Raw genomic sequence first — 11,471 nt, forward strand, 5'->3', positions numbered from 1 at the left:
ACCTATGTGCACCCGTGCGCACGCACTCTCTCTCTCTCTCTCTCTCTCTCACACACACACACACACACAGTAGTTCTACTACTTTGACTGAAGCCTGACTGACACACTTTGAAGTAAAATTTAACAAAAAAGGAGGTAGATTTCCACTACTGGCCAAGATGACATAATAGGGACTGGATTTACTCTCCCACCAGAAAAAAGAACTTTAAAAAATGGACAAAGATATGAAATAACAGTTTTAAAGTCATTGGCCATCAAGTAATAAAGAACAGTGATCCCTGAGAAATGAGGTGAACCCCATGTTTATGTAGCATACTGTCTGGAGTGAGTTTCCAGGCCATGGTATAAGGAGAGGGAACCCAGGTGGAGCCTGAAAAACTGAGAAGATGGAGTGGAGAATCTAGGGAGACTATGGCAGCTAGAGTTTGCAAGACAGAGTACTAGATAGGAGAGGTGTATAGACAGAGGACTCCACAGACCTACAGAGGGTCCCCCCAGTACTAATATGCACGTACATCTGAGGAAACTACCCAAGGCTAAGGAATTAAGCATACAAAAGGATTGGAACACAGACAGAGCTGGAAGTATACTGAACTATACACTTAAAAATGGTTAGGATGGGGGAGGGGGGTGGGAGGATGGGTTTTCCTGGTGGTGGGTATTGAGGAGGGCACGTTCTGCATGGAGCACTGGGTGTTGTGCACGAACAATGAATCATGGAACACTTCATCTAGAACTAATGATGTAATGTATGGGGATTAACATAAGAATACAAAAAAATAATGCATGAAAAAAAACAAAAAACAAAAAAATGGTTAGGATGGCTTTTTTAAGATTATTTATTTATTTATTTGAGCGAGAGAGAGCACAAGCAGGGGGAGTGGCAGGCAGAGGGAGAGGGAGAAGCAGGCTCCCCACTGAGCAGAGAGCCTGACATGGGGCTCGATCCCAGAACCCTGGGATCATGACCTGAGCCGAAGGCAGATGCTTAACTGACTGAGCCACCCAGGCGACCCCAAAAATGGTTAAGATGTAAATTTTATGTTATGTGTATTTTTTACCACAATAAAAAACTATCCTAAAGAAATAGTTGGAAATGTGCAAAGAGATTTTTGTGCAAGACTGTTTATTGCTATATAATTTGTGTGGTAACAACTTTAATGCATAATTTGGAATTGGTTAAATACATTCTGATGCATCCATATTCTGATTAGTACATAATACTATTTAGTTATTAAAAATCATGTTGCAAAAAAGAAGGGTAATTGGTTAAGGCTAACAATAGCAATGTAGTGTGGTGTTTATAATATATGTAGAAGAAAAATATATGATGATAGCACAAAGATGAAAATGGAAGTATATTGTAAATTTCCTATACTATATGAGAAGTGGTATAATATGACTTCAAGGTAGACAGTGATATATTAAAAATATCTACTATGAACCCTAAAGCAAGGTCTAAAAAAAAAAAACCCAAATAAACCAAGCAATATAGCTAATAAATCAAAGGGGATAAAGAGGAATCATTTTTAAAACCCAATTAATTCAAATAGAAGGCAGAAAAAAAAGAAGAAAGGGGAACAATGAACAAACAAGACCAACAGAAAACGAAGAGCAAGAGGTTGATTTAAATACAACTCATATCAATAATGTTATTTATAAACAGTCTGAACAACTCAAGTAAATGGTAGAGATTGTCAGGATAAGAAAAAACCCAAGACCCAAATATGTGTGGTCTACAATAAACCCACCTTAGTTATAAAGACACGAATAGGCTAAAGTATAAGAATAGAAAAAAAAAAATACATCCTGCTAATACTAATGGAAATAAAGCTGAAATGGTGGCTTTAATTTCAAACAAAGTAGATAGCAGAACAGCAAACACAAAGAAGACTTGAATGATCAATTAAAAAGATATGATCAATCAACTTGACTTAATTGATATTTATAGAACACTATTCCCACAAACATCAGAATACATATTTCAGGTGATCATTTACCAAGATAAACAATATTCTGACTTATAAAACAAGTTGATATATTTAAAATCATTTAGATGATATGAAGTATGTTGTCTTACGTCAATGGAAAATTAAATTAGAAATCAATAACAGAAAGATATCTGTAAATCCCCAAATATTTGGAAACTAAATAATATTACTTCTAAATATTTCATGAGCTAAAGAAGAAATCAAATGGGAAATTAGAAAGTGTTTTGAAGGGAATTAAAATAAAAGCACAATAGGGGCACCTGAGTGGCTCCGTTGGTTAAGCGGCTGCCTTCGGCTCAGGTCATGATCCCCGGGTCCTGGGATCAAGCCCTGCATCAGGCTCCCTGCTCAGGGGGAGTCTGCTTCTTCCCCTCCCTCTGCCTGCCGCTCTGCCTATTTGTGCACTCTCTCTGTCTTTCTGTCAAATAAATAAATAAAATCTTTAAAATAAAATAAAATAAAAGCACAATATATCAGAATTATTGAAGTGTAGCTCAAGCATAAGCTTACTTAGAGGAAAATTTAAACATCTTTAAATGTATTGTTTAGATCTAAACATATTGGGAAATTTATAGAACTAAATCTTACATTAGAAAAGAAGAAAGGTCCAATTCAATGACCTGAGTTTTCACTTTAAGAACCAAAAATATAAGAGCTAATTAAATGCAAAATAATTTTTAAAAATCAGAGCATGTATCAGTGAGGTAGAAAACAGTAAAACAATAGAGGAAAATCAGTGAAATCTAAAGCTGGGCTTTAAGGAAATCAATGAAATTGATGAACCTCCAGGCAGACTCGTTAGGGGAAAAAAAGTGAAAAGACACAAATTACCAATATAAGGAATGAGCGACAGTACATCACTAGATTCATACAGACATTAAAAAGCTTATAAGGAAATATTATGAACAACTTTATGCCAGAAAAATGTCCCTACAGAGTATATTTTGACATATCAAGATATATTGTTTCCTCTAAACCTGGATCTAAACATCATCATTGGTGTTCCAGTTTGGGTTCTCCAGAAACAGATGATGAGATGGAGTTAGGTGTTTGTCAGGGATCAACACCCACGAAAGGCGGATGAAGTAGGATTGGGCCAGTGGAGAAACTGAAATGTGATATAGCCCAAACAAAGACTTCGGTGACCCAGCAAAGGGCTTTGGAATGAATATTGCCAATCAGCATGGCCCCATGTCAAATTCACTCAGTTACTAGATGTGGGCTGCTACAGGAAGAGTATGACGTGGACAGAGAGACTGCAGCTGAGGCACGCCCTGAAAACGCTGACGGCTACCTAGGGTCTGCTGACTGCCCTTCCCAGAGCTGAGCAGCAACTTTTTCCTCGAAGAGGCAGCTAGGGAGTATGTGTCTTTGTCTACCACAATATACTACTTGTGCCACTGGGATACGTTTCTTTCTATATATTTGGGGGGCAGATTCTACAGGGCTCTATAAGGTCTTTCCTCCTGAGGGGAAACTCAGAAGAGGGAGGTCAGTGTTAGAAACACAGGCAACGCTATAGACGTTGGTCTTGGGTTCACGACTGATAGTCATAATCTCCTTCCTCTACTGTCCATTTTAAATTCCATTCACCCCCAGTTACCACCTCTGTTGTCTCAGTGGCTTACCTAGGGGTGTGACCCAGACCTTTGTCCTTGAGTGGCCTCAATCTCCTCACCACGTCCTTCTCAGTTCAGAGTTGCTGTACCTGTCCATTTATAGTCATAACTGGGAAAGGTAGTACCTAGAAATATTCAAGTGGATCACCTGGGTTCCACACACGTACCTATAGGGAAATGGGTGAACGATGGCACCCTGGCAACCTTCATATATCTGTGTAGGCCACATAGGCAAGGCTCAATTGTTTTGACCTAAGTCTTGGCAGAACACCCCGTGATCCTCCCAGGAACATGGCAAGATAGCAATCTTCTGAGGAGCTGTCGCAAGGCTATTTCTCGTAAGCTTCCCTCTCTTGCAGGAGGATGCCACAGATCAGGTTCTTATCTACCTCCCTGGTTCCGGTGAGGCACGGACTATCTACCTTGGCTTCCTTAGCATATAGATAAAGGCTCTAACACTTCTTAGCTGCAGTCTAGAATTGGTTCCTCCACAACAGATGCTCTGTCAATCTGTTATCTGACCCCTGTGGTTCAGGTGTCATCCTGTGAGATTAGGGATGTGGGGAGCTGACACTGTGCTGATCTTGCTTAGGCTCTCTATGTAAGTAGCCAAGTGTGTGTATCTATTTGGGCTTTTCTCCTTACTGGACAGATCTCTGACAGAATGGTAATCCAACCTAGCGGCTGCTTCTGCTTAGAAACTACTTGATCCTCCAATCAGTCCTCCCTGTTCCCATTGTACAATAGTAGCCCTATCTCCTGATAGTCAGGGTCAATTGACCAAGTTAAAATGGTGACTCCTCTTCTTGCCTGCTGGACCCTGGACACAAGGAGATCAAAATGCCGAGGTGGCAGCCACAAATTATAGTTCAATATGAACCTTCCCCCCCCCCCATTGGATAGAGCAGTGATTCTCAACTTGGGGCACTTCAGTCTCCCAGAGAACATTTGGAAATATCTGGAGACATTTTTTGTTCATCATAGCTGGGAAGAGTGTGCTACTGGCGTCTCGCCAGGGATGCTGTTAAATATCCTATAATGTACAGGACAGCCCCTGCAAACAAAGAATTATCTAGCCCCAAGTGTCGTTAGTGGCAAGGTTGAGAAACCCTGGGCTAGAGTGAGCTCCCTTCAGGGCTAGCACCTCTGACCTTAGAAAGTTCAGAATTGCAGAGATGGCAAACATAAAGTCCCCCAACTGTGTCATTGGAAGTGATGATAAGTGTGGCTATTCCTGCTTCCACTCCTTGGCTCCTGAACTCATGTATCCTAATTGAGCATACGCACCATGTAAAAATGTTTGATTCAATGAATTTAATGTATTCTGGAGAACAGCATTCTGTCCTCACAAAGTATTTACTTTGAGTTGGTGCTTCAGCTGTTCCTCAGCAGGCAGTTCCATTACTTTGTCAGGATATCAGCTTTCCGGGGGGTGTCATATGTCATGGAACCAGTAGGGCCCGTGCTCGATGTGGAATCTACTTGAGAATCTCTCTTTCCCTCTTCCTCTGCCCCTCACCCCACACTCTGTCTCTCAAATAAATAAATAAATATTTTAAAAGGTCGTTATAAATGTATTTAACATCCTCAATAAAGTACAGAAAGATTGAACATAATAGGTAGAGACATGGGAGCTATAAAAAGGACCCAAATCAAACTTGTGGAAATGAAAACTACAGTATCTGAGATGAAATAAGCACTGTATTTTTGATTAATGATAGATTACCAGTTGTACAGGAAAATATTAGTGTATTGGAAGATAGAACAATAGAAAATAGTCGAAATGAAATGCAGATAGAAAATGAATGAAACAAGATCAGTGTGTCCATGAATTGTGGGAAAATTTCAAGCAACCCAATATATATATGTTTTCATAGTCCCTGAAGGAGAGGATGAGGTGGGGGTGGTAGCTGAAAGAATATTTGAAGAAGAAATAATGGCTGAGTTATTTCCAAATTTTAGGAAGCCCACAGATCCAAGAAGATCAATGAACTCCCAGCACAAGGAGCATGAAAACTGCCAAACACATAATATCAAATTGCTTAGAAATAAAGAGGGGCGCCTGGGTGGCTCAGTCGTTAAGCGTCTGCCTTCAGCTCAGGTCATGATCCCAGGGTCCTGGGATTGAGCCCCGCGTCGGGCTCCCTGCTCAGCGGGAAGCCTGCTTCTCCCTCTCCCACTCCCCCTGCTTGTGTTCCCTCTCTCGCTGTGTCTCTCTCTGTCAAATAAATAGATAAAATATAAAAAAAAGAAATAGTGATAAAGATAAAATCTTACAAACAGTGAGGGGAAGGGACGCCTGGGTGGCTCAGTTGGTTAAGCATCTGCCTTTGGCTCAGGTCATGATCCCAGGATCCTAGGACCAAGTCCTGCATCGGGCTCCTTGCTCAGCAGGGAGTCTGTTTCTCCCTCTCCCTGCCGCTGCCCCTACTTGTGTGCTCTCTCTCTCTCTGACAAATAAATAAATAAATAAGATCTTAAACAACAACAACAACAACAACAAAATAGCGAGGGGGAAAAAAAAGATATGTACAAAGGTTAACATCAGATTTCTTGGAGAAACAAGCCAGAAGACAGTAAAGCAACATCTTTAAAGAAGTGAAAGAAAACACTCTTAATCAAGAATTCTTTTTTTTTTAAAGATTTTATATTTATTTATTTGACAGAGAGAGACACAGCGAGAGAGGGAACATAAGCAGGGGGAGTGGGAGAGGGAGAAGCAGGCTTCCCGACAAGCAGGGAGCCCTATGCGGGGCTTGATCCAGGACCCTGGGATCATGACCTGAGCCGAAGGCAGACGCTTAACTGACTGAGCCACCCAGGCGCCTCAAGAATTCTTTTTTTTTAAAGTAGATTCCACACTCAGGGTGGAGCCCAACATGGGGCTTGAACTCACAACCCTGAGATTAAGACCGAGCTGAGATCAACAGTCGGATGCTTACCCAACTGAGCCACCCAGGTGCCCCTCCCAATCAAGAATTCTATACTCATCAACATATTTTTCAAAAGCAAAGGCAAAAATAAAGACTTTCAGGCATACAAAAGCTGAAAAAACCCTCACCAGCAGTTCCGCACTACTGAACATGTTAAAGGACATTTTTTTTTTTAAAGATTTTATTTATTTATTTGACAGAGAGAGACGCAGCGAGAGAGGGAACACAAGCAGGGGGAGTGGGAGAGGGAGAAGCAGGCCTCCCGCGGAGCAGGGAGCCCGATGCGGGGCTCGATCCCAGGACCCCGGGACCATGACCCGAGCCGAAGGCAGACGCTTAACGGCTGAGCCACCCAGGCGCCCCTTAAAGGACATTTTTGAAGCAGAATGAAAATGATGCTATTTGGAAACCTGGATCTACACAAAGGAATAAGGAGCCTTAGGAAATAGTAACTACATGATTAAATATATAAGATTCTTTTTCTTATTATTTAAATCTCTTTTTAAAACAATTAATTGTTTAAATAAAAATAATAACAGTGTGTTGTGGGACTTATGACATATGAATAAGTAAAATGTATGATAACAGTAGCCAAAAGGTCTGGATGGGGAAAATGGAAGTATACTATGGTAAGGTTCATATACAATACATGAAATGGTATAATATAACTTGAAGGTAAGTTGTGATGTTAAAGATATAAACTCTAAACCAGTGGTTCTCAGGGGTGATTTTGGCCCCTGGAGGACATTCAACAATGCCTGGAGACATGTTTGGTTTCCAAAACTGATATTTATTGGATAGAGGCCAGGGATGCCGCAAAATGCATAGGACAGTCCCCAAAACAATTACCTGGCCCCAAATGTCAACAATGCTGAGAAAAACCTGCTATAAACCATAAAGCAACCATTGAAATAGAACCTTTCTTGCAGAAATTAATAAGCGGATCCAAAATTTTAAATAGAAGTTAAAAGGATGCAGAAAATCCAAAAAAGGTCTTTAAAAAGAACAAAGTTGGAAGATTCATACTTCCCAATCACAACTTGCTACAAAGCTATAGTAATTAAAAGAGTGTGGTAACTCAAGGGGCGCCTGGGTGGCTCAGTCAGTTAAGCGTCTGCCTTCGGCTCAGGTCATGATCCCAGGGTCCTGGGATTGAGCCCTGTGTCTCCCCACTCAGCGGGGAGCCTGCTTCTCCATCTCCCTCTCCTGCTCCCCTTGCTTGTGCTCTCTTGCTCTCCCTGTCAAATAAATAAATAAAATCTTAAAAAAAAAGAGTGTGGTAACTCAAAATGGTCATAGATCTAAATGTACCAGCAGAAGCTCAAACACCTAGAAGAAAACATAGGAGTAAACTTCATGACCTTGAGTTAGAAAAGAGTTTCTTAGATATGAGACCAAAAGCACAAGTAACCAAAGAAAAAATATATAAATTGGACTTCACCCAAATTAAAAACTTTTTTACTTCAAAGGATTCTATCAAGAACTTGAAAAGACAACCCATAAAATGGGAGAAAATTTATGTAAATCTTATACTTGATAAGGGTCTAATATCCAGACCATAAATAGCTCTAACAAAAATAGTAAAAAGACAACCGAACTAAAAATGAGCACAGAATCTGAATAGATATCTCTCCAAAGAAAATATGCAAATGGTCAATGAGCACATTGAAAAAAATGCTCAACATCATCAGTCATCAGGGAAATGCAAAATGCAAATCAAAACCACAATGAGATGCCACTGCACACCCTGTGGGATGACTATAATTTAAAAAATGGACAGTAACAAGTGTAGGCAAGGATATAGAGAAATTGGAACTCTCATATATTGCTGGTGGGACTGTAAAATGGTGCAGCTGCTTTGGAAAACAGCCTGGCAGTTCCTCTAAAAGTTAAACAAGAAGTTGCCATATGACCCAGAAATTTCTCTCCCTCTGTCTATAGATGGATAGATAGGTGGATAGACAGATAGTTGGATGGATGGATGGATGGATGGATAGATAGATAGATAGATAGATAGATAGATAGATAGATAGATAGATAGATATTCTCACTCCCATTAGCAATCACTCTATTCCACCCCCCTCCAACCCCTTCCTGACAACCATTGATCTGTTTTGTGTCTTTATGGATTTGCCTATTCTGGACATGTCATATAAATGGGATCATATATGTGGCCTTCTGTTTCTGGTTTCTTTCACTTAGCATAATGTTTTGAGGTTCATCCATGCTATAGCATGGATCTGTATTTCATAGCTTTTATAGCTGAATAATATTCCATTATATGGATATGCCACACTTTGTTTATTCATTCATCAGTTGATGGACATGGGTTATCTCCACTTTTTGGTTATTATGAATAATGCTGCTATGAACATTCAAGTACATGCTTTTGGGTGGAGTTATGTTTTCAATGATCTTTGGTGTATATCTAGGAGTGGCATTTCTGGGTCATATGGTAAACCCTAGGTTTAACCTTTTGAAGAACTGCCACACTGTTTTTCCAAAGTGGATTCACCATTTTACATTTTCTCCAGCAGTTTGTGAGGGTTCTAATTTCTCCACATCCTCAACAACACTTGTTATTGTCTTTTCTCTTAATAGCCATTGTAGTGGATGTGAAGTGGTATCTCATTGTGGTTTTGATTTGATTTGCACTTCCCTAATGACTAAGAATGTTTACCATCGTTTCATACGCTTATTAGTCATTTGTATATCTCTTTTGGAGAGATATCTATTTAGACTCCTTGCACATTTTTGTATTTAAGAAACCATTGTTTAATCCAAGGTCACAAAGATTTATGTCTATATTTCTTCTAAGACTTTCATAATTTTAGCTCTTACATTTAGATCTTTGGTCCATTCAGGGTTAATTTTTGTATATGGTATGAGGTAAGGGTCCAAATTAACATTTTTGCATGTGGATTGTCCCAGCACCATTTGTTGAAGAGACTATTCTTTGACTATTGAACGGATGTAGCACTGTTTTCAAAAATCAACTGGCCACAGATGTATGGGTTTATTTTTGGACTCTCAGTTCTATATGTCTATCCTTATGACAGTACCACACTGTTTTAATTACTGTAGCATTGTAGTAAGTTTTGAAATTGGGATGTATGAGTCTTCCAGATTTGTTCTTCTTTTTCAAAATTATTTTGACTTTTCCTGGGTCCCTTATAGTTCCAAATGAATTTTTGGATAACCATATCAATGTCTGGGGGAAAAAAGGAAGTTGGATTTTGAAAGGATTGTACTGAATATGTAGATCAATTTGGAAAGTATTGCCATTTTAGCAATATTAATCTTCTAATCCATGAACATAGTTCTTTCCATTTATTTAGCTCTTTTATTTCAACAATGCTATGCAGTTTTCAGTGCACAAGTCTTGCATTTCTTTTGTTACTGTTTTCCTAAGTATTTTATTTTTTATGCAATTGTAATGGAATTGTTTTGTTAATTTCTCTTTTTTAAATTGTTCTCTGCTAGTGTATAGAAAGACAACCGATTTTTGTATACTGATCTTTTATCTTGCACTGTTGGTGAACTTTTTTATTAGCTGTGATAGTCTTTTAGTAGCTCCTTAGGATTTTCTATACACAAGATGATAACATCAGCTGGAGGATTGGAGAGGGAAAGGATGTCACCTTTATCCTGATTCTCATTTATGAACATGTTTGTCCTTAATGGAAGACAAATACTTTTCTGACTCAAGTTAGCTGTATTATGAAGGTTGTATCATTCTGTTCTGGAAAGAAAATGTTTTATGCAAGCCAGACATTTAATGCAGAGTTGAATTATAGAATGTTTTTTGGTAAAGATAAAGCAGAATAAATCAAGGTGGCTTCTTTCTCTCTTCATCCTCCCTTTCTTTCAAGTGAAAGATGTCAACAAAATGGTAGGGTAGAGTGAAAGGACTGTTCTTTGGAGATCTTAATGTTAAAATTTTGAAAAGATTTTAGTTTCAGAAGTTCAGATACAACCATAAATAGGTGTAGGATTACCTCCCTACAAGATCACCTTGGGCTAGCTTAGTCCTTCAACAAGGTCACCACTCCTCTCAAGGCAGTCAATTGTACATGATTCAGTCCTTCTGGGTTGTGGGAATCACTTCCTATGCCTGTCCCTTGGGACCTAGGAAGGTAAGAGTTTAGCTTATACTAGCCTGGGTTATTGTGCTATTCTCTGTGGTTCCCTGCATCTACACATTTATAAGTAATCTCTTTGGAAATACCCCCCTTCCAATTATTCCATTTTGTCAAGTGTGCTGTTTAATGTTGGAACCCTGATTGATGTTATGGCCATACAGGAGCCTGCACAGAACTACATCCTGGAGACTAAGCTGCCAGACTGGGAGCCTATCATATCTTTCTTAAGCCTTTTAGATCTTCCTATAAGCGTTTCTCCCCTTCTAGCCTGTGACTAAATAACTTTGTGAAGTAAGCAGGGCTATTCAGCCTTTCAACTCCTTTTTCCTCGCCCTTTGCCTCCATCCATCCTGTCCTTCCTCCCCACCACCACACACATCCAAACCTCTGTTTTCTGCCTAGATAAAATCACAGTGTAAATCACACTTCTGCATGACTTGGTTAATTACTTTATCATGTTTGAGTATTTTAAGAGGAAATCAGTAAGGAAAATGACTAACGAAGAACCTAGATAGGGGAAATGTATTGGGATCACAGACTTCACCCCAATCAAACCATATAAGCCTAGTAGACCTTAGGCCAGGGCAGCTTCCAAAGAAAGAAGGGATTCCTACAGCAGCTTAGCCTCTGAGTCAAACAAGGGAGTGGAAATATTTCTGTCTTTAATTGCAGTTACCATTAGGGATTTGCTCTGGGAGACCATTTGTGGCCAGATGTGCCCTAAAGTCACTTAGCCAGGCTTTCATCAAGCAATTGCAGCTTCTCTTTGGATTTTGGTTCCTTCTC

The 11,471-nt window shown here is 39.5% G+C and overlaps 1 protein-coding gene across 1 annotated transcript in view; it reads left to right on the plus strand.

Annotated features, from left to right (window-relative positions):
* The window catches only part of LAMP2 (lysosome associated membrane protein 2), a 71,954-nt gene that overhangs the window by 58,995 nt on the left and 1,488 nt on the right, over positions 1 to 11,471 (plus strand). The window lies entirely within an intron of this gene.

The sequence above is a fragment of the Leptonychotes weddellii genome, chromosome X (genome assembly GCF_054177405.1).
Source record: "Leptonychotes weddellii isolate Sample4059 chromosome X, ASM5417740v2, whole genome shotgun sequence".
In the NCBI taxonomy this organism is placed as follows: domain Eukaryota; kingdom Metazoa; phylum Chordata; class Mammalia; order Carnivora; family Phocidae; genus Leptonychotes; species Leptonychotes weddellii.